Source organism: Chelonia mydas, chromosome 3 (genome assembly GCF_015237465.2).
Source record: "Chelonia mydas isolate rCheMyd1 chromosome 3, rCheMyd1.pri.v2, whole genome shotgun sequence".
Taxonomy (NCBI): domain Eukaryota; kingdom Metazoa; phylum Chordata; order Testudines; family Cheloniidae; genus Chelonia; species Chelonia mydas.
This window is the reverse complement of record NC_057851.1, coordinates 124,300,190-124,323,343: the sequence shown is the minus strand read 5'-3', so window position 1 is coordinate 124,323,343 and position 23,154 is coordinate 124,300,190. Positions and strand designations below refer to the sequence as shown.

The window sequence follows — 23,154 nt, the reverse complement described above, 5'->3', positions numbered from 1 at the left end:
GGGAGGAGATCGTTAAGGCTGAAGCTAACTTTCCTATGAAGTGGATATCACTGCTCTGTTATAATTATGGAGGAGCTGCTGCTGCTCCACAGTAAAACAATTCCAAAAAGAATCTGAATTTCAAATAACTCTTGAAGTACAATACAGCAATTCAACATGAATCTGGAGTATAAAATAGGTAGTCTGAGTTTAAATCCAGTCTGTATACATGAAATGAAAATTTGCTGTGCAATATATAGTCAATTCTATCAAACTGCTCAAAACATTGTGTTTGGGGATGGAGTGGAGAAGGCAGACTGGATAGCTGGAGTATTCATTTTGTTAAACAAACTTGGTTCTGGGTGGTACTCTCTGCGGTGAAGGGAGAAGGGTATAGGACTGCATTGTGTGTGCTCTGTGCTTTGCCTGTTTAAAATTAAAGCTAATAGGTGTTCTGATTTATAAACCTAAATTTCTTTGTGAATTTATCATAGGACTGTTTTACAGCTATTCAGCCCTAATTTAATTTGGATACTTTGGTCTAAACTAGTGCTTGGTAACATGGCAGTCTTTTAAATGGCTTTTATCAGTTCTTCCATCCTTTCCTTCTTAACAAGAACACACATCAAAACCCAGGTCTGATCAGGGTTTGGAAACAGCCACTACATATACCATACTTCAGGCCAACAGATCTCTGAAGCTACTTTCTTTTCCCCCATAATACCAGCTTTCAGTTCATCTGTTATGGTCACACAGAAAGGTGTGACTGTAACCCATGTACCCATGTAATCTGCTGTGTCCGAAGTAGATGTTCACTTCTGACAGATTAAACAGAGATGTCCTATTTTAAATCTGCAGAGAGCCTGAAACAATAACTGTGAGAGGTGTGAACTGCCCCATTCATCTCAGTGCAGCGTTAACTCAGATGCCCAGTGATAATTTAAATGCCAATATTGTTAACTTCATTTCATTGCCAATGTGAGAAGGGAGAGGGAAGGTCAGAGATCTGCACAAGTTACTTCTAGTGATGTCTCATTTTAGTGCTGTAAGTAGGTGTACATTTGAGAGATATCACCACTTATTTATTCCCTGAGCAAGAAAGAGCCAAACCCAAGGAGCTCAGCAGAGGCTGTATGCATATTCAAGCCCCACTGAGGAGCAGCCAAGCTCATGGAACCCAGTGCAGCTCAGAGAGCTGCATGATCATATTTTGAATAGCTGCACAACCTTCTTTAAGAATCATCTGATTTGGGTATGTCTTCTCCCAGCGCTGGTGCACTGTCTAAACTGCCACTTTATAGCGCTGAAACTTGCAGTACTCAGAGGGTGTTTTTTCACACCCCTGAGTGAAAAGTTGCAGCGCTGTAAAGTGGCAGTGTAGACAAGGCTGGGTGGAGCTTATTTTGAAGAGTACCCCCCCACACCTTTTTTCTAATCCCACCTTGGTTCTAATTTGATTATAAAATTCTATTATTGTGTTCTTCCATTACATGCGTAGGCCTCAATCCTGCAAATACTTATGCAAATACATAACTCACAGCACTGGAGTAGCTCCAATAACATCAATAGGTCTCCTCATGCAGTTAAAGTTAAGCAAATACATAACTGTTTACAAGAATCAGGTCCTAGTCTATAAAGGGTCGTATGACAAATTCTACCATTTAAGCATGTTTTCAGTGAGAAAGCATTAAGAATGCATACAAGAAGTATATGTGAAAAAAATTCAATAAGTGATATATCATGTGGTTATCTGAATGGGTGCCAAAGACTATAGCTACTGTTAAGATTTCATTAATGACCCATCTGTGGAACATAAAACAAAACAACACACACACACACAAAAAAACCCCTACGTGGAAAAGGCACTTCTAGTTCTGACTATCTTGGACAATGATAGGAAGTGTTTATTGCTATTCATGGAAAATCAGTACTCATTCACCAGCCAAAAAACATACTGATTACTGCCAAAAAGCCTTATTTTTAAGCTGTCGATGTAGCTCTTCCATGACTTTGCTTATGAAAAATGATTTGGATGATTCTTTACCTATGGTGATAAAACTACAACTAGCTTGAGTAATTGTAAAGCCATTGCAATGTGAAGAAACCTTAACCTCAGCATTTACAGATCTACAGAATGTTTTATACCTACTTTTCCCTTTCTCTCACAGCTATTTGTTGAACAGTTCTCAGTCACTGCATTTTAACTAATTGGTCTCCAAAAACAGTAAGTCAGATTTTACTTTAATATATTTAGTTAGAACCCCCACATCTGTTTTTTAAAAATAGTGAGTGAAGCTGATCTTTTCCTTAATTTTACCATAGCTTGGAGCAACCTCTACTGGTTTTGTATATACAAAATTTAGCATGCTGTACTGTTATATTGTAGAATGATCAACCACATTGCTTGAAAGTTAAAAACAAATATTAAAATACAAAAATCACCATTTTATCAGGCTGTTTAAAATTTTTCACTACACATTAACTGAATTCTTGTTTCAGTTCCTGCACAATCTTCTTCTCCACTATTGCACATAGGGCCTGATATGAAGACCATTCAAACCAATGAAAAAAATCCTATTGACTTCAATAAACTTTGGAACAGGCCCATAGAGGCAAACCAGATGGGGTGTATACATCACAGTTGAAAATTTTTCAGTTTTTAGAAGAGTTTTTTGGGTTTTGTTATTTTATTGAAAAAAAAAATCCAGGAATATTTTATTACTTTTTCCAAATTATTTCATGGAAAATACCATTTTCCAACAAGCTTTATTTGGAAGTAGTGAAATTACATAGCCCCATGGGATAAAACTCAACGGTAATAGTAAGCAGGAGATGGTGTGAGTATATGGATGTGCAGAGGTACATTCTGTAGTTGGGGTGTTTGTGACTGTGCTAGATGTATTAATAAACTATATTTGTATATATAAAAGAGTTCCTATAGTGGGGATGTTGCAACTGTGCACAAAGGGGTTCCCAACTATATATTAATTTAAATAATACTGGGCTTGATCTTGGGGCAAGAATCTATCAACCATCAAAGTGATAACTGGGGATTCCTTAAGTAAACAATATAATAAATACATAATCTATAGATCAGGCAACACAAGCAGGAAACCTTGATTTAAATAATCTATTTTAATCTTGTTTGATATTTGTACTTTTTAGCTATTTTTGTAAAGAAAGTTTGATTCTCAATGGTTGGTATAATTTGGTACCTATTTTTGTTAACCAAGAGGATACAGAATATCTAAGCACATTTGTTTGAGAAATTATATAGCTTAACACACAATTATTCAGATTTTTAATTTTGACACTTTTTATGTTTAGAAAATGGTGAACACCACATTTCTTATTTACTAGATGATCAATTTTTTTTACTTGAGATTTGTGTCGAGCTGCATTTGGCTGGAAATTGGCATTCAATTAAAATGCACACAAACCAGCATTTTAAAATTGTTTATATTAGTTAAATAAAACTACTTTAAATGTGCTGGATACATAAGAAAAACAAAGTTTATCAAAACATATTACATTTAAAACGAAGGAAATATTACCTATAGTTAGTGACTGAACTGATTGGTCCTGGTCACCATGCCCTTCAAGATATTAGAACTGAGAGATTTCATCCTTAGACCTGTTTTTTATTCATAGATTGGAAGAGGAAAACAATCTTTCCTGCTTTTTAACTCTGAATCGTTCCTCATCTTTGAATGAACAAGTCATTGAACTGATCTGGTTGAATAAACTGAAACAACAATATTCTCTCTGTACCTGCAAAAGAGGCTATCGCTGTCAAAGGCTGATTGAGCACTTCAACAAATTCTGGTTTCAGAAGCTTACCCAGTGACTTCCACGAGTTCAGTGGTGTGACTTTCTTTAAAATGTCAGCAGCAAGAATGTATTGCTTGAATACTATTTTTTAAAAATGACATTTAAATTATTGTAAGATATTTTAGTAGTCCAGGCCTTAACATATGCTACCATACTTTCAAATTTAATTGTAAATAGGTTTATTTTAAAAAAGAAAAATTGATTTAATTTAATTTAAATAAAAATATCTGATTTTAAAATTTTAAAAAATTCATTAACTACCTTATGTGCAATGCAAGGGAGTATTCACAAAACTTCACAGGAAAAAAGGGCCCACAGTACCCTACAGGATGAAGCCACAAATGTCCTCTGTCTTTTAGATGCTATCGTTGACCTTGAAAAGGACAACAAACACAACATAGGAAATTTGCAGGAGATACATGTTGCTTGATTCTTTTTGCTTGCAGCATTTAAATACCTCTTGAATGTTGATATATATTGGGTCAGCTGCCATGCTCCCTTGTCAGACTAGATCTCTCAAGGTCTGGCTGCTCCCCGAGTTTCTTCCTCTATTAGCCTACACATGGCTAGGGGAGGCGGAGCCACATATGGATTGTGTTGTCCAGGCTCACTGTTCCAGGCAAATGGAAGAGTGTTCAATCCCTTTTTCAGAACATTTATGAGTATGTTGAACAGCACTGGTTCCAGTACAGATCCTTGGGGGACACACGGTTTACCTCTCCCACACTTTGAAAATTGGCCAATTACTTCAACCCTTTGTTTCCTATATTTTAATCAGCTACTGATCCATGAAAGGATCTTCCTTCCTTATATCATGACTCCTTACTTTGCTTAAGAGCCTCTGGTGAGAGACCTTGTCAAAGGGTTTCTATAAGTCCAAGTACACTATACCCATTGGATCACCCTTGTCCATGTTTGTTTGACTCCCTCTAATAGACTGGGGAGGCATGATTTCCCTTTACAAAAGCTGTGTTGACTACTTCCCCAAAATATTGTGTTTATCTATGTGTCTGATAATTTTGTTCTTGTTTATAGTTTCAATCAAATTGCCTGCTTCTGAAGTTAGGCTTACCAGTCTGTAATTGCCACAATTGCCTTTGGAGTCCTTTTAAAAAATACGCATTACATTAGCTACCCTCCAGTCATCTGGTACAGAGGCTGACTTAAGCGATAAGTTGCATACCACAGTTAGTGGAATTGATTTAGCTTCTCCACAATGGCCTTGTCTTCCCTGAGTGCTCCTTTAGCACCTTGATTGTCCAGTGGCCTCACTAACTGATTGGCAGGCTTTCTACTTCTAAATTTTTTGCTGTTAGTTTTTATGTCCTTAGCTTGTTGCTCTTCAGGTTCTTTCTTGGCCTGCCTAATTATACTTTTACATGTGACTTGCCAGTGTTTATGCTCCTTTCTATTTGTCAAAATGTTCTAAAGAGAAGCTTGTCAAGGGGCAGCAGTAACCATCAGTCTTAATGCTGGCGCTGCCACCCTTACCACTGTTATAACATGCTGTTACTACAGTCTACCAAGATCTTGGTCTGAATCTCCACTGCCCTACAGCTTGTGTGGTCATTTACATCAGTCGTAAAGCGAATGTTAAGTAGGTGTAACACGCTAACAAATCCTAATGACAGGGTTGTACACCCACTTTGCACTGATATAAATGACAAGCGCCCTGATTCTCATTTACACTAAGTCCCCTTTACACCACTCTGGAAGTGTAAAGGGACTCTAAAATGTGTGTAAGTATAATTTACACCCACATCAAGGCCCCTTTATAATTCCAGAGTGGTGTAAAGGGCCCTAAGGCCAGGTCTACACTAGAGACCTATATCACTATAACTAGGTTGCTCAGGGGTGTGAAAAATCCACAGCCCTGAGTGACGCAGTTCTACCAGCCTAACCTGCAATGTAGACAGCACTATGCTGAAGAGAGGGCTTCTCCCATCGACATAGCTACTGCTTCTTGCAGAGGCGGATTAACTCCTCCAACAGGAGAAGCTCTCCCATCGGTGTAGATAGTGTCTTCACTAAAGCTGTGCCACTCTAGCGGTGCACATGAAGACAAGCCTTAGTGTAGGTGAGAATCAAGCCCCATGTGCAATGGAACCACAAATCAGGCCCCTTGTCTGATCAGTATAATCCAGATAATGAGTCTGTGCTCTATTACAATGCTACCATGAGATCCAGCCTCTCACAAAACTGTCCGCAAATGGACCTGATGCTCCTCTCGTATCAATGTAAGTCAGGAGAAACATTGGCGTGAAAATAGTGTGTGAATAGAATCCTGCCTAAAGAACACTCATTGGCTCACAGTGAAGGACCAGTATGCCTCTATGCAGTCTCTCACCATGTGGATTTGCCTGCTGCACTCCATAGAAAAGATGATGAGGACTTTGTCCTCTCTTCTCTCACTGCACAATTCAGCCCTGTGGAAATTAGAGAACTGTCACTCAGAACTAGATACCACTGCTGTACTAATTTCTGCATAGGTAAATGATCTGATAGCACTAAATGAGCATCAGCATTAATGTGAAGAAGTGGGCAGTTCCAACTGTCGTCCTGTTGTTCCCCCAAGATAAGTCACAGAAAAAACAATGTGAAGAAGCGGATAAAAAAGAGGACACTGGTGGGAGGGGGGAGAGGGAGGACAGAAGATAGAAATTGCCATAATATTGCAGCTCAATAGTCTATTTTAGCTTCCTATTTCCAAAAGTGATGAAGGCTGGATGCTTTAGAGGAAGGCATAAAAAATCCCCTGTAATGAACTGAAATGGTTGATAGTATGAGTACAAAGCTCAGAAATTTCTTCCTACTTCCAGGTGCCAATTATGCTCCTGGATCATAAGGATTAGTATCCCTTTTCATTTTATCCTAGCTAGGTAACTCCACATATGGTACACCTGCTCAAATAAATTTCCAATAATTGTAAAAAATGTACTAAACTTTTGGCCTCAATAATATTATGTGACAATGAGTCCCACAAGTTAACTATGCTGAAGCTTGCGCTGAAAAATCATTTTCATTTGTTTCAAATGTATTGTCCTTGTCATCAAGTTCTCCCTTGTTTTTGTTTTGTGGAAAAAGGGAAATTAGTGTACATAAGTGGGCTTTTATGTACCTCTCTACTATCTCTTCTTACCTTCTCATCAGCCCTGCCCTAAAGGGTCTTCCTAGAGAAAGAAGCAAGTGAGAACAAAGTATTCCATCAGTTCTATCCAATAAACAGTTTCATTTGTGAATTATTCTTCAAAATCTGTGGCCCCTAAATTTCCTAGGAACTGAAATTGGTCCCAGCAGCAATTTAGTAAATAAAAGATGTGTGTTCTTGGAGGAAGAAAAGATCTGTTTTCATTACAAAATATCAGAGAAAAGTTATGGACAATAAAGATCATACAAAACTATGGCAGTAAAGCTTCTTCATTCTTCAGTGTGTCTAGATTACAGTTTATCACAGATATTTCTAACATTAATTTAAACTCTACAATTATTGATAAATACATTTTGTGGTGTTTGTTCTGTATAGTCCAAAATTTTGCACATTTCTGTGATTTGCCTTTTAAAGATCTTGTGGGAGGAATAAGTCTTGTGGCATTTAATTCTATTCCAGCAGCTGATAGCATATGGTGTTCATTATTCACAGCTTTCTAAAATATTTGCCAAACTAACTGAGCACAAGAAATAAAATAATAAAATTCCCTCAACTTTTCCCTAATCAAACCAGAGTCTCTGTATCACATTTTGCTGTTTTTCTATGAGTAAATGTATGTGATAATTTATATTAATCCCCTAACCATTGTGTTCAAAGGAAGCCATATATATTCTATTATCGTTTGATCTGCATTTTTGGGAGTATAGCTTCAAATTCAAACCAAGATGTTCCTTAGAGGACATTAGGCTACAAGACAGAACGGTGGCTACTTCTCAACTTTGTAAAAGTTCAAGAAATATTGTGACTCTTGAGAGCACGTTACCTGAAATCTGTCCTCTCCACAATATAAAATGTCTTAGGCATGCAGCAAAGAAGCATGGCCTAGTGATTAGGCCACAGACTTGGCATCACATCTCAGTTTTCTTCCTGGCTTTGCCCAAAGTCTTGCTGTGTGACCTTGAGTACTTAGCATCTCCTGTCTCAAATTCCCTATCCTACAAATCAAGGATATTTGTAACTCCCTTCTTCCAATGGATGCTGACAGTTTTAATTCAGTCATTAAGTTTTGTCAGGCTCTTTGAGATACTTAGCTGTAAGGCACTGTAAGAGTACAAAGTATTATTAGCAATAGTGGTATCCATATAGACAGACAGATAGAAGCTGGTATTAGGCTTAGTATAAGAGTCTTGATACCTTTATTACTTCTAAATCTCTCCTTGATTCCTCTTTCATAGAACTGAAGGTTATTACCATTTAAAAGAGTCTATTAAATATTAAAGTACAACAGTGAAAAATGTTTGACTCTAGCCATAAAAGTTCTCCAGACCAGCCTGGGTTAGTGCTCAACCTGTGCTGACAAACCAGGTATTGTGTCCTTGCTCTCTAAATAACACTAAGAATATGGGGAAACTACACTGGGCACAGTTGACTTCCAAATAACAGTGCTTATTAACTATATACAAATGTACAAGACCTAGATACCTATGTACACTGCTGCTATGGCAGGGTTCTAAATGTCTTTTGCAATAGAAGATAGGGAGGCCCACTAGAGGGCTCCCAAACTATTAAGGGATACTACCCTAATTCCTCTATACGACATATTTCTCCTCCTTAGTGTGAAATGGCATACAATGAATTACCAACGTATTACTATCAAAACTACAATCAATAATACACAATGTACTACAAATTGAATCTGAGAGGTGGCTTATGACTTCTCCCTGAATAACGTGTCATAGGCATCACAACAGCATCTGGAACTGTGTTTGTTTGTACTTTCTGGTGTAGATGTATCAGCAACATCTTCCTGTTCTGTAGCAATAAGGTCCTTTGTAATAAAAAACAGGGACATACGGCTCACTGCTACTATCAAAAATCATTGTCTGTGGCAGCCTTGTAGGCTTGGTATTTTCAATAGGCATTGCTAGTGGAGAACCTACCTACTGCTGAATTTGTGCTCAAAAGCTGGTTTGTGTGTCTTCTTCATAACTGTTCAATGCTACTTCTGCCCAATAAGACAGAATAGCAGTCTGATGTAATAACTCCCGGTTTCCATGAAATATCTGGATAGTAATCTTACAGAGGCCTGATCTACACATAAAATGTGGGTCAACCTAGCTACGTCACTCAGGACTGTGAAAAACTTCATGCCCTGAGCACTGTAGTTAGGTCAATCTAATCCCCAGTGTAGACATGGCTCGGTCACCAGAAGGATTCTTCTGTCGCTCTGGCTACCAACTCTTGGAGAGGTGGATTACCTACATCCATGCAAAAAACCCTTCTATCCATGTAGGAAGCATCTACACTACAGTGGCATAGCTGGAGTGCTGTAGCTGTGCCAATGTAGTGGCTGTAGTGTAGACATAGCCTAATTTCTTCCATGTGAAAACTCCAGTTGGATGGGACTATTTGTGGTCATTTGATCACACTCTTTCCTTCCAATGTCCCTGTGTAGATTGGTCTTGAACAAGTCCAGGCAAGACCTAAATTTATGTCCTATAAACAAACATCGCTCATGTACTGCATTCCTATAGGCCAATAGAGAATTCACAATCTTGTGTGGTAAGCTACCTTTATCTGTAGTTGCAGCACAAATCACTTGCTTAATGTCTGAATAAAGCTTTCCACTACTCCTTCTTGTCAGGATAGTAAGCAGCCGACATGACATATTTGATACTGTTTCTTTTAACAAAGAACTGGAATTCTTTGGATCTGAATTGAGTTCCATTGTCACATACAATCTGTTCAGGGATGCACCTCCTTGAAAACAAGAATCTTAACATGTCCACCATCTGCACTGAAGTAGCTGAATTCAGACATAACACTTCAGTCCATTTAGAATGAGCATGTACTACAACCAAAAACATGTGCCCCATAAATGGTCCAGAGTCTGTGTGGATTCACTGCCCTTGGGTGGCGGGCCACTTCCAAGCATGCACTGGAGCATGTTTATGCATTGTAACATGCTGCTAGGGAGACCCACAGCTGTAAGCCACTGTGTTCAGAGCTGGATTAAGGCAGGGGCTTTAGGAGCTGCAGCCCAAGGTCCCGGGGGGGGCCTGCAAAAATAAATCAGAAGCAACAATCTCCTGGCTGCTAAAAAGGGCGCTCAGGCAGATTGCCTGCATGCCGTGGCTCACTAGCTCCCATGATGAGTATATCGTCAAGTCACACAGAGTACCAGGAATGCCCAGTATTACCCTGTCCATAGTTTGCTGCCAAATAGTGGGTGTGGATGGTCTTCCAAACACTAGCCTTTTATATTGAAATAAACACTTGTGTGTGTGAATTGTGAGATACTTTCTTTTCACTGTCTTCCATCTCCATTTGTAAATAGGCGTAGGCTATCAAGGACTATCATGGACAAATGCTTACCTCCAACTAATTAGGCAAATATATCCTCTATTCTAGGCAAGGGATACTGATCTGTATATAATACTGGGTTAATGGTAATCTTGAAATCACCACGGATACAGACAGTTCCATTATTTTTAATCACAGACAGTATAGGGGTGCTCCATTTGCTCCATCTAATCTTGATATAAGTCCAGAGTCCCATAACTGCTGAAGTTCTGCCTCTCACTTTGGCTGTATCACAAAAAACTACTGGATGAACTCTGCAAAATTTAGGAATTGTTCCCTCTTCAAGTATAATTTTGCTTTCATATGTTTTAAGGTTCTGATACCATTCTGGCAGAGTTGGAGTTGTCTTCTCCAAAAATTCTGCTACTTTTTGTTTTGGGTGGGAGTCCATAATTTTTTAAGCCTGAAGATGCTTTATGCTTTTCCAATTAGCTGAATCTGTCTTTCTTTAAAGTAATGCATGACCCACTTGCTGTACAACATGGATGTCTGGCATATGCTGTGTACAATTATATGTCACTGTGATGGGGTGAAACCGTATCATGGACTAGAAAAGGTTAAAAGCCAGTCAGTTGCATTAACTACACCTGTGCAGTAATTAATTTGTTGCTTCTCAGCTAGAGGGGGCATGACTAAGAGGTATCAGATGATAACTTAATGGACACCTGAGCCGCATCAAATACTGAGAAAGGTCAGTTTTCTGGAAGAAATCACAGAGAGTCTGCAAGAGAACATATGTCTTAGGAAGATTTAGTCTGAAGAGTTAGTGCTTGATGTGAGAGATGAGAGGAAGAAGACAATGATTCTAGAATAGACCAAAGAAAGGGCTGATTTGTTGACTGACTTTGGATGTCACTTTGAACTTTTCTTATCCTGAAAGGGATCTGAACTAGCTGCTCCTCAGCTGGAGGGCTGAATTTTGCACAAAGGCAGATAGGTGAGGATACCTCTAATGAGAAGCTGTGATGATAGGTGGTAAGTACAACTTCTATCAGTCTCTTTTGCTGTAATGATACCCCAGGAGTGAGGATCTCCCCTCTGTGCATCTCAAAATGCATAAAGGCTTTCTGCAATGTCACCCTTTTGATTATTCTCTGATAATCCAGCTGTGAAACAGCAGCCCCTGTATCAAGCTCCATTTTAGTTCTTGTTCCTTCAACTTGTAAAAGAATTCATATATTTTGTTTGTTGTCTTCTAAATTCTACAATTGTAGAGATGATGCAGTATTCTCCATGGACTCCATGTTGTCCAGCTGCAAACTATGGAACATGAAATTCTCTGGTGGTGTCCTTGCAAGCTGGTGGCTGTGCTTTTCGCACTGACCTGTACATCTTGTGTGTATCCCAATTTCATGCCATTTCTACAGGCTTTGTCTCTGAACCAACAACTAGCACTGTGAGACTCTTTCCCACAGTTTTTTAATTTTCTCCATGTTGTGCTATCTGCTTGACTCTGTTTATTGGCTACAGACTTTGGGATGCTGTTGCAACACTCTGGCATCCTGAGTAGTGGGCTCTAAATCCTAAGATATGCACTGGAAAATGCTGTTTCAATAATCACCCTTAGTCAATAACTGTTTTTGGATTGCCTCATTTTGTACTCCATGCTAACAGGTCCCACAATATGTCATTTAACTCTCTCCATGATAGTAGTGCTCTGTCAGTTTCCTTAATGTAGCCATATATTCAGGAGTTGTTTAATTTACTCTTTGGTTTGTCTGGAAAACCAGAAATGTTCTGTGATCACTAGTGGTGTTGGAGAGAGGTGATTTTTGTAGAAATGCCACAATCTCAGCAAATGTTTTGTCTGCTGGTTTAACAGGAGTTAGGCTGCATAGCAAGTTATAGGTTTTAGTGCCTATTTCACTCAATAAAACTACCCTCTTTTTCTTATCATTGATCTCATTAACTATTATATACTGTTCCAGTCTCTACGTATAGGTGTCCCAGGCCTCAATGGAGCTATTTAACAAGTCCCCTTTCCCCAAAGATTCAGACACTGTGAACCCTTTACCTTTCTATGGCTACCCTATGAGCTAGGGGTACGATCCCCCTGCTTGTGTTCATGTACTTGCACTTGCTCTTATTGAGCTTGGGGAAGTATAAATAGCCGTGTAGCTGCAGTAGCACTTGTAGTGGTTGCAGAGGCATGGGTGAGCCGTATTGAGCATGCACTCGCTTGAAACCCGTGAGTTTGTACTTGGCATGGCTCACCCATGCCTCTGCTGCTACTACAAGTGCTACTGCAGCTACACGGCTATTTATACTTGCCCCAGCTCAATAAGAGCTAGTGCAACTATATGCACAAAAGCAAGGGAATCACACCCTTAGGCTATTTGCTGTCCCAGGGCTTCAGGCTGTGGTTTTAATTTCACATACACTAGGTCTTTGCAGTCATGCTCTATTCCATTGCCTTCCTGGATTAGGATCCCACCCGCATTGCCATTGTGTCCTTGCTTTCTACACAACATTCAGAATGCAGGGAAACCACTCCGGCAGAGCTGGATTCCAAATAAACACTGTTAACATGTACAAATATGCAAGACCTAGGTACACTGCTGCTCTGGCAAGTTTCTAAATGACTTCTGCAATAGAAAACAGGGAAGCCCACTGGAGAGCTCCCAAACTTATTAAAGCACATTAGCCAGTTCCTATGCAGTACACTAGTTTGTTAGAACTCTTCTTGCCCTCAAACTGTCTAGTTACGCTTTTTTGTGAATTTCTTTTGTGTTACCGAATAGCCAAAAGTGTGTCCAAGCTTCTGATTGCCAGTGAATTTTGAGTTTGAACGGTAACCAGGAAAAGTCATGTGGGACAAATGTAATATCTTTTCTACTCTGGTTGCGGTTGCATTTCCATTTCTGTTAGTCCTGTACAATTTGTTGAGTTTGGGGGCGGCGGGGGGTTGGCCCCTTGTTAATATGCAAGAATCCATTGAACCTGAACTTTTCATATGATTTTGTGTTAAGATTTGAATATACGATAATATGGTTAAAACCAGATTAGGATTTGAATGAATTTCAGGACCTGCAAATGCTTTCAAACTAGTTCTGATTTCAAAACATTCATGAACTCAGTTGGAACTGGTCTTTGAAGGGTTTGTACATCAACTTGAAAACTAACTTAGCCATGATATCAAAATTGTGGAAGCTGATTTCCATAAGTCCTTAAGGGCCTGCTTAAATTGGTGTAGCTTGCTATGAGTGTGTGTTTTTCAGACGTGGAAAGTCTTGAAATGAAAAAGAAAGCACTTACTGAGATCAGAGTTTGAATTTTAATGTTCCCCCATCTACTATGAACTAGCTCCCTCAAAATAAGTTAAATGTTCTAAAGTCTCAAGACTCATGAGGACAACTCTACCAAACGGGAAAAGAACAAACTGAGCTCTTTAAAAGTTCTGTCTGGGATTCACAACTTCATGGACAAAATATTAACTAATTCCACAGTGATTGTAGGAGGGTTCATAGTGTTTGCACTTTGAGTTGATGACCAGGCTCTCTCTCTTCTCCCCCCTGCCCCCAGCCCTCTCTGTTTGGTACTTAATATGTCAGAGGGACTCAGCAGGCTCTCTTTTACTGCTGCTTTAGGAATACATGCTTGAATGGGTAGGAGCTAAATAACAATCCCCCCCTCAGATTCTCATTTTCACCCCATTTACAGCCCCATTTGTCACCCCCTAATAGCAAATCTTGTCATTTCCTTTAGTGCGGTCAAATTGTCTTCATATGATCAATTGCACATGAAATCCCAGTATTGGCTTTATAAAAATGAGAGCTAGAGTGAGTGATGTACTGAACATATGGGCAAGTAACAGTGCTTGACTAACCTGGATGTGCAGTTGTAATCTAGACAGAAACAAATGTCCACTGTGCCTTCAAAGGATATAACTGGCAAAAAGTGAGCCAAGAAATTCAGATAATCTATGAATGCACATCTCTGCAGTCTGCCACAGTATTTCCTGAATACCTAGAGTATTTTATAACACTTTTTGATATTTCTAGGGGCAGTTTTAGTTGCAGTTCCCTTAGTCTTTTTAAGATTCCTATGTCCAAGCCTATAACATAAGTAAAACCACTTTTGTGTGTTCAGTGTCTTCAGGTACTTAATGTTTATAATTTTTTTTAAAAATGTAATGACGGAAGAATCCCATGCACCACTACAGACTAGGGACTGAATGGCTAGGCAGCAGTTCTGCAGAGAAGGACCTAGGGGTTACAGTGGACGAGAAGCTGGATATGAGTCAACAGTGTGCCCTTGTTGCCAAGAAGGCCAATGGCATTTTGGGATGTATAAGTAGGGGCATTGCCAGCAGATCAAGGGACGTGATCGTTCCCCTCTATTTGACATTGGTGAGGCCTCATCTGGAGTACTGTGTCCAGCTTTGGGCCCCACACTACAAGAAGGATGTGGAAAAATTGGAAAACCTCCAGCGGAGGGCAACAAAAATGGTTAGGGGACTGGAACACATGACTTATGAGGAGAGGCTGAGGGAACTGGGATTGTTTAGTCTGCAGAAGAGAAGAATGAGGGGGGATTTGATAGCTGCTTTTAACTACCCGAAAGGGGGTTCCAAAGAGGATGCATCTAGACTGTTCTCAGTGGTAGCAGATGACAGAACGAGGAGTAATGGTCTCAAGTTGCAGTGGGGGAGGTTTTAGGTTGGATATTAGGAAAAACTTTTTCACTAGGAGGGTGGTGAAACACTGGACTGCATTACCAAGGGAGGTGGTGGAATCTCCTTCATTAGAAGTTTTTAAGGTCAGGCTTGACAAAGCCCTGGCTGGGATGATTTAACTGGGGATCGGTCCTGCTTTGAGCAGGGGGTTGGACAAGATGACCTCGTGAGGTCCCTTCCAACCCTGATATTCTATGAAAGGTAAACATGTTAAGGAGAAACCTACAGTATATTGGGGTATAGCTTAATTAGATTTCATAACCCCCTTCCTAGTGAAGGGAATGGATTTATGGGGAGTTGGACACTATATTCTAAGGAAATGGAGTTTGGTGATCATCTTACCTCTGGTCTGAGACCTTTGATCTAGATTAAGAGTTGGGAACGAATCCCAGTTTTTCCCAGGACAGTGATTTGGATGGATATCTGAATGTTTCTTGGGAATCTATTCTGAGACTGTCAAATATCTTTAACATATCTACAGAATCAAATACAAAGTTTTCTACTGGTTCTTTCTCTAACACTGCCTCCAGTTGTAACAATGTATAAGGTTGGGAAAGCTTATTGGTAAAATGTTTACAGATACTTCTGAAACCAAAGAATCTTTCTTTTATTTCAGAATGTGTGGTGGGGATGTGGCAAGAGTTTAGACTCTGAAGTTACTGACGGCATGTGATCAGTTAAACAATTTTCTTTAGAGTCTAATAGTGGGGTTTGATACCACTTCTGTACATAGCCAATACAGAGGCTCTGAGGTTGGAGCTGTGGCTAATACTTTTGAAATTAGCTCACCCTCTTCCAGCATGTGGGCAAGGAGCATGCACTCATGGCTCCAGATAATCATTCTAGCCCAGATAAAAGTGCTAGCACTCTTACAATGGTAACCCTAAGCATGCATGGGCAGTGGCTTTGATTTCTTTTTTCCCCCCAAAAGATTCCCCAAAGTAAGGGGTAAAGGCTCTTGCCCATTTATGGTGTCAGGTGTGTGTGTGTGTGTGTGTGTGTATGTATGTATTACTTGAACAAGTAGTAATTTACTCTTTACCTAGAGACTAAATTATAAAGGGTTAAAAAAACCCTAAGGTCTACTAGATTGTGTTGGCAGCATTAAAAAATTGTTCTGAGATCTGAGTTTAAAAATAAGATCTGAGTTTGAGATCTTAATTTCAGAGGCTATAGGATAGATCAGGTTAAAAGGGGACCAGTCTGGGAGTGATTACTTGAACTGCTTCCCCTGCCCCTACACGGGGGGTTGTATCTGAAAAGAAAGGACAGGGACTCTTTCAAAAATTCTGTTGGTCTTTCGCCTGTGCCAGAGGTGCATGCAGCTGGTTGGGCCCTAGATTCTAATACAGAGGTGTTAACAGATGATCAAAGTATTGAAGAGGAAAGAGTCAAGAGAACTCGTTGTAACTGTCAACCCAATGGGGGTAGCGATACAATGGGTCACTTCACCTACACCTATTAGAGGGAGGAGTGTGACTAACTATATTGCAGTTTCTATTTTAAGTTGGCTGTGGGGGGGTGTGTGTGGTTTTTTTTTGTTTTTACACGTTTTCCCCCCTCAATGGCCCTTAAATCTGATAGTCACTATCAATTCCTCCAGATTAATTTTTGCCCCCCCCACCCCATCCCATTACACCAGTTGATTCTTGTTGGATGGTATTTCACTTTGTTTTGAAGCCTTAGATGCAAGAGAAATCAAGTGGAATCCATTGGTTAAATCTAAAATTTAAGAGAAGCTCTCCTCCAATTACTTGCTAGGGCTAAAAAAAAAATCACTTTTCAGATCTAAGTGATGCATTAAGGGATATATTTGCATGTATGCAAATTACAGGTTGATCTTACTACCAAAAAAGGCTATTCTTTCCTTTTTGAAAGATAACATTTGGTATGATGCAGATTGTTTTCATCATCAAGGAAAAAAAAAACACAAATCTTACAGATTATGGCAATGGAGGTAAGGAAAGATAGCACACAGGATTCCATCCAAAGCTTGTTAATTTTAGAAAGCTATATAAAAGATTGCTGAAAGGAAGAGCTGGAACATCACATGGCATTTGTTTGCTGCCAAAAGGAGAAATTCTGTATATTTTTTGGAAATGGGTAGCAATGGGTTCCGAGAAGATCTGGAGTAGTAATGAAGCTCTGATCTCCAAGCATATTGCAGGGGAGAGGTTTTTCTGTGTTTAATACACAGCCTATCATTATAATCTTTTTGGCACACTTAGATCTGGTAGCCTCCATTTTCCTGTTCCCCTCCAAACTGGCCTGCAGTATCCAGTGAAGAAGCTAAATTTTAAATTGATCAACATGTTGCAGTCAAGCAGCGGAGGATTTAATCACTGTGGAAGTACTTAAGGAGCATACTTAAATAGTGAGCACCTGTTTTTACTATTACTTATATTAGAGAGAAATTTAGAGAGATTTTTCCCTTTCAGTTTGGTCTACCAATATTATCATTCCTTTTTTTTTTTTTTTTTTTAAGGAGGGGGATCTACATCCTGGAAACTAATTAGACTGCTTTAAAAATTTTCACTAGATGTGTCTTGGGGCAGAGAGAGAAGCTTTTTTCCATAATGGCCATTCCACTACAGATAACTGTTGTATTTTTTCTTATTTGATCCACAAATATGTGCTTTCTAAGGGGGGGGGAGGGATAATATACAGCTTTTATTGATCTAAAATCAGCCTTTGATTGTATTAACAGGGACCCCATGTAGGGCAAATTGCAGATCACAGAAATGGAATAGATCCTTGTTAGCTCTTTTTTTTTTTTTTAAGAGCTCTTTAGATAAACAATAGATCAGATTAGGATGGGCCTGGATGGGGAATTAACTGATTCCACTCCAAGTACAAAGTATGATTCCACAGAGCTGTCTTTTAGCCTCTCTTCTCTTTAACTTTTATATCAATGATGTTTTACCATTACAAGGGATAAGTATTCCGCCCCCCTACTAAAATTAGGGATCACTCTATCCCTCTTGCATGCAGATGACGTGGTTCTACTGTCCCAATTGCATTTGGGACAAATATTTATTTAAATAGGAGGGTTGATTATTCCAAAACTAAAGTCATTGTCCTCCATCAGAGATGGAAGTTGCATAAATGGAGGATCAATGTTCAATACATTGAATGAGTTACCTCTTTCCCATACCTGGATATATGGTTAACAAAATGGCTTGTGGGATAAATGTATTCAGATAACAAAAAAGACCTCACATTCAATGCAAGCTGTTCTGTTTTCCTGAACTCATGGGGGCTACTTAATTGCACCAACTCTTAGCATCTGAGACCAAGGTATGTGCTAAAATATTGTATGATGCAGAAATATTTAACTGGAATGATCCCATGGGACTGGAGATGATTCAAAACAAATTTCTTAGTCTCCCAGACATAACAAAGTAATCCCTCCTTTAATCTTAAGGACAAGGACTCAAATCCCTATTTGAGCATATACTTCCCCTCTCAACAATGTAATGTGGTCTGTGGATAGTGAATGACTGCTGTTTCATGTATTCTCTTGCTAGCTTCTGTCTAATGTTTCTGCTATGGTGTGGGAGTGGAGGGACGAAATGACCTTTCTGTGTATCCTGACTCTAAAGTGTAAAACTTCTCTGCATGAACAAAAAAGTGTCTGCTCTGAAATATTGGTATAAAGGCTGAAAGGGGAAAAAGGACACGATAGGAAACTGACGTCCCTGTCAGTCCCACCAGGATAGCTCTTCTAGAGTTCTGGTCCTGGTAAGAAAAGAAGATCCCTTGCTAGTGAAGGCATGAATTACGCATAGGCCAATAGGCTCAGCAAGCCTCATCCTCTCTGAGCTTTCGTAACAGGGTTCATTGCTTATGTCCTTTTTGAGCATAGAGGTTTAGCATTTGCACATGGTCTTCATTCATCTTTTGTCCCATGGGAAGGCTCCATGGAAATCGGGATACCCAGTCTGTGTGTTTTTGTTTTTGTTTTTCCCCTCCCTCCTTGACCATGTGGATCTTGACACAGGAAAGATACTGGTCCTATATTGAGCACACTTCTATTGATTTTTATATATATAAAGAGTAATACATACTGAATGTTTCCTTTCCAGTCTACATCAATTTGTGTTGACACCTTTTGGCTTTTCAGTTTACTTCATTACTTTCTCTTGCAATACGCACATGGAATTCAGTGTTTTTAATGAAGTTATACAGTATCAAAGAGAAAGTACCTGTTGGAGTATAGATCCTCAATAGTGAGGGACAAAACATTGATCTCACTTATTCCAGTATAAATCAGGAGTAACTCCATTAGCTTCAATGGATTCTCTCCTGATTTACACTAGAGTAACTGGAAAAATGGATCAGAGCTTGAGAATCAAGTAGCCACAATAGGTAAGAAATGTTAAAGCATTACTGTTACCATCTTAAACTGATTATCGGTGATCATTCTGATTGTGCTTTGGGTTAACTTTTCTATCATGCTTAACTATCTGCTGTCACAACCAAGCGCGGGAATTCCCACTGAAAATGGGGGGGGGCGGGGGCTCATGAATCCTCTCAAGTTGGCCATCTACATGGTGGTTCTTTTAGACCTCTATGGGGTACTTTGTCTAGCTTGTCACTTCTTACTGTTGCACAGCTAGACCTTTAGAAAGTGCATGTTCACCTGAATTTATAACTCTCTGGTGAATAGCTCACTTCAGATCCTCTACACATACACAATGGCAATTGAGGAACTCTTAAAACTAACAGCACAGTTTACTAGCACCCTCTGGTGGCTGGACTTGGTTTCTAATACATACCAGACATGGGTTAAACTAACTCTACTAATTCAGAGGTACAGCACACTATATACTAAGGAAAGACAGATATTTCAAAAATAAATTATGTCTAGGACTTGTCTAATCTTGTCCTATACATTTTAAAATAAATGTAAAAAACACTAATACTCCCATCACAAACATCTAGGTGTAAAAATACTAGAAATCTAGCAGCCAAGTAAATCGATCAAACTGCTATAAAATTGATTAGGAAGAATACAAATATTTGTATATGAAATCAACCATGTGGCCCCTCAGTGGGGATGTATTAAAACATTTTTTGGCTTTGGTCCTTTGAGGATCTATCAATGGGAGTTAGGTGCCTAAATACCTTTTGAGGATCTGAGCCTTGTATACTATATCTTTCCACTGTTGCATCCCCAAATTGCATAAAAGTTATACAAGTTAAATATCAAAAGGGAAAAAACCCACTGAATATCTTCCCATGAGTGTTCTCCAGCTGAGTATGAAGTCTAAGAGGATAATGGGGCTGCTCAGCAATATTATTTTTGTTGCCCAATTACTGTTTGGGGGGGACGACCATAAATTACTTCAGGGTACTTCCCATGACTGCTGAATTGATGAAGAGAGGATTCCCTGTTTGCCAAATGTTGATCAGCTGTGTGTAGTGACAGACCTGGTGCATCCTTCAAAACAAGTCTTAGAGTGTAGTGAACAATAGAACAAGCTGTTCAGTGACAGAACTGTCAGCATGAGACAGTAGCCTGCATTTTTGTGAGGCTCACAGCCTAGAGCAAATCTCTTTGCCTACATACGCTCAGTAAGCTGGTGATATAAGTCCTGAATATGATGCTGCTGTATCTTGTATCCCCAAAGTAGCAACTTTACTGATACTAAAATTGCTGGTTACTAGTACTGAAAAGTAAATAGTAGAGGAAGATGTCCAGAAATTGAAAGGTAGCAGAGCTCAAATCTTTCCCTCAGAATACCGATCTAAAATTAGATGAGAAGACCAACATCTAATTTCTGGCTTAAACATGGTCCAGAATGCTCTGGGAATATAGGTTCCATTTCCATTAGGGTTGGCTGAATTTATTCAAATTAAATAAGAGTCCCAACTCCAAAACATAAACCTAACCTTTTTCTGAGTTTAAAATATCAATTTGTTTTCTGTGCCTTGCTGTATTTTTGAGATCTATCCAGACTTGCAAAAGGAAGGGGCAAAATATTGCCCCCACATGTTGCTCACTTTATTTCTGGCCCAAAAAAGCTGGAAGCCATGGAAATTTTGTAAGAATGTCATTGTCCTGAGATTTCTAGCCCAGGTTTGCAAACCCAGGAGGTTTGGATAGTTTGTATTAGCTTCAGAAAAGCATCTGAGTTTTGGGGATCTTATCCAAACTCACTTTCTGATATGTTTTTGGGTTTTTTTTCCTCTTTCCCTGAGATTCACCTTTGCTCATCACAATTTCTCATCTTGATGTGAGCTATACAGAGCTGTCCATTTCTACCATATATGAAGATGTTGTATACCACAAAATGCTAGTGTGACATACTACAGGTACAATTCAAACTAGTGGGGGGGCTGTATAACCTCCTGCTGTGCAACCTTGGGTGCCTTACAATGCCTTGCTGTAATAGCTCCCCAGTGAGCCGCTCACAAACAGCCTTCCACCATGCAAGCCACCCCCTGAGAGTCTGTAAGTGCAGCCTGCCAGCTACACCCTGGCTCTCACTAGCCTTGTCTATACTGCAGGGTGACCAACACCAGCCCTGGATCTTCCTCCAGAAACGTATGTCTTGTACTGCCCAACCCTCTCCTGGACAGTTCAAATATATTGCTCCTTGAAAGGAATAATGTGCCAGTTTATTCCCTTAAATAGTTGCCAAGAGACTTCAACTTAAACATCTTTGTAGTTAATAAACTTGTTTTACTGTTTTATCTAATCCACTGTGTTTAAGTGAATAAAATAATGAGGCATAAAAGTCAAAATGGTTACAAGAAAAACTAAGATGAAAAGGCTTACTGCTATCTACTTAAAGTATGGTAGCTGCAAAGCAAACTTTCTTACCACATGCTCCAGCAGATTACTGACCAAAATTTCAGGTCCGCACCCCTTCCCCAAAGTCCAATGGCTGTTTTCCTCTTGTCTTCTGAGGTGCAGAGAATGAGGTGATCAGGGACAGAGTGGGGACCCCATGGGTGTGTGTTCCTCCTTTTTATGATTTTTTTTTTTAAAGGGTACTGAAACACTTCCAGCTGAAGGGCAGGGCTGTGGGGTTTGAAGCATCTGTACGGTGTTGTTAACACAGTAATCTCTTAACATATTGCCACACGTTTCCCAAGACAATACTGACCAGCAAATAATGAGTTTTCAAATGATACTTTATAAGGCATACTTTGTACAAAGATAATTACAATAGTGAGTAGCCTGTGAAAACAGGGGTGTATTCTGTCAGTGTGTGCCACAGTTCTTACAAGCATAATGCCTTTGACATCCATGAAAGTACAATAGGTCCTCCAAACTGTTCACATGCTTTTGATAGACTGTTTGGGTTGCTATCCCTTTACACGTGCCCCTAAATTCTCCATTGGCAATCTCTCCTACTTCTGTCAGAAGCATGTGATAAATCTCATTCCTAACCATTAAAATTCTTCTGGTTCATGTTCTGTGACTACAGAAGCCGTATCTCAAATATTCAGTGAATCAAAGAAAATGGAATAATATTATTTTTATGCATATCCCCTGGCAATCCTAACTCTGAAGATTAATATCTTCCTTTGTGGATAATGTGTAGTCATATGCCAATCATGTCACTACTTTAAAAATCACCTCCCCCGCCCCCCCCCAAAATGCATCAGTATGCCTAGAATGTTACAATTATCAGTTGTACTGTACATGGGGTAGGAATAGGCACGTTGCTTTATTGCCTGTCACTAATCTTTCAGAACAAGTTCCTCTAGTAGACTGAACTAGTACAATATTATTTTCTTCCCAACAATATTTCTAATCACTAATGTTTTTTCTAAATTAAGCATGAATCAAATAAGGGGTGGGACTGTATCCTGCAAACCTGACTTAAAAAATATGAAGTAGTCAAAGACTAAAAATATGCTGAAATGATGAGTGCATAAAGCCGTAATGCTTCAGGTGATCTACAAGTATAATCTTTGATCTTCAGGACCAGGTTCTATCCCACCCTGCTGTCAGTTCCGGCTAGATTCACAAAGGGAACTTAAATGTTGCAATGCTGGGCATTGCAATACCTAACTCCTGAGTGCCCTGCCACCTAGTGGAATTCACAGCCCTAAATTTAGGCACCTAGGCTCCCCACCCATTGTATGGGGAGAGTAAGGTGTTAGAAGAAAGGGATTCACAGAAGCCAGCAAACTGACTGGG

General features: G+C 39.4%; 1 long non-coding RNA gene across 2 annotated transcripts in view; it reads left to right on the top strand.

Annotated features, from left to right (window-relative positions):
• Window positions 1-11,019: 11,019 nt before the first annotated feature.
• LOC122465110 overlaps window positions 11,020-23,154 on the top strand; it is a 57,305-nt gene continuing 45,170 nt past the window's right edge. For both annotated transcript variants that reach the window (XR_006289679.1, XR_006289678.1), the window contains exon 1: window positions 11,020-11,296. This is a non-coding gene — a long non-coding RNA (uncharacterized LOC122465110). The remainder of the gene's footprint in view (window positions 11,297-23,154) is intronic.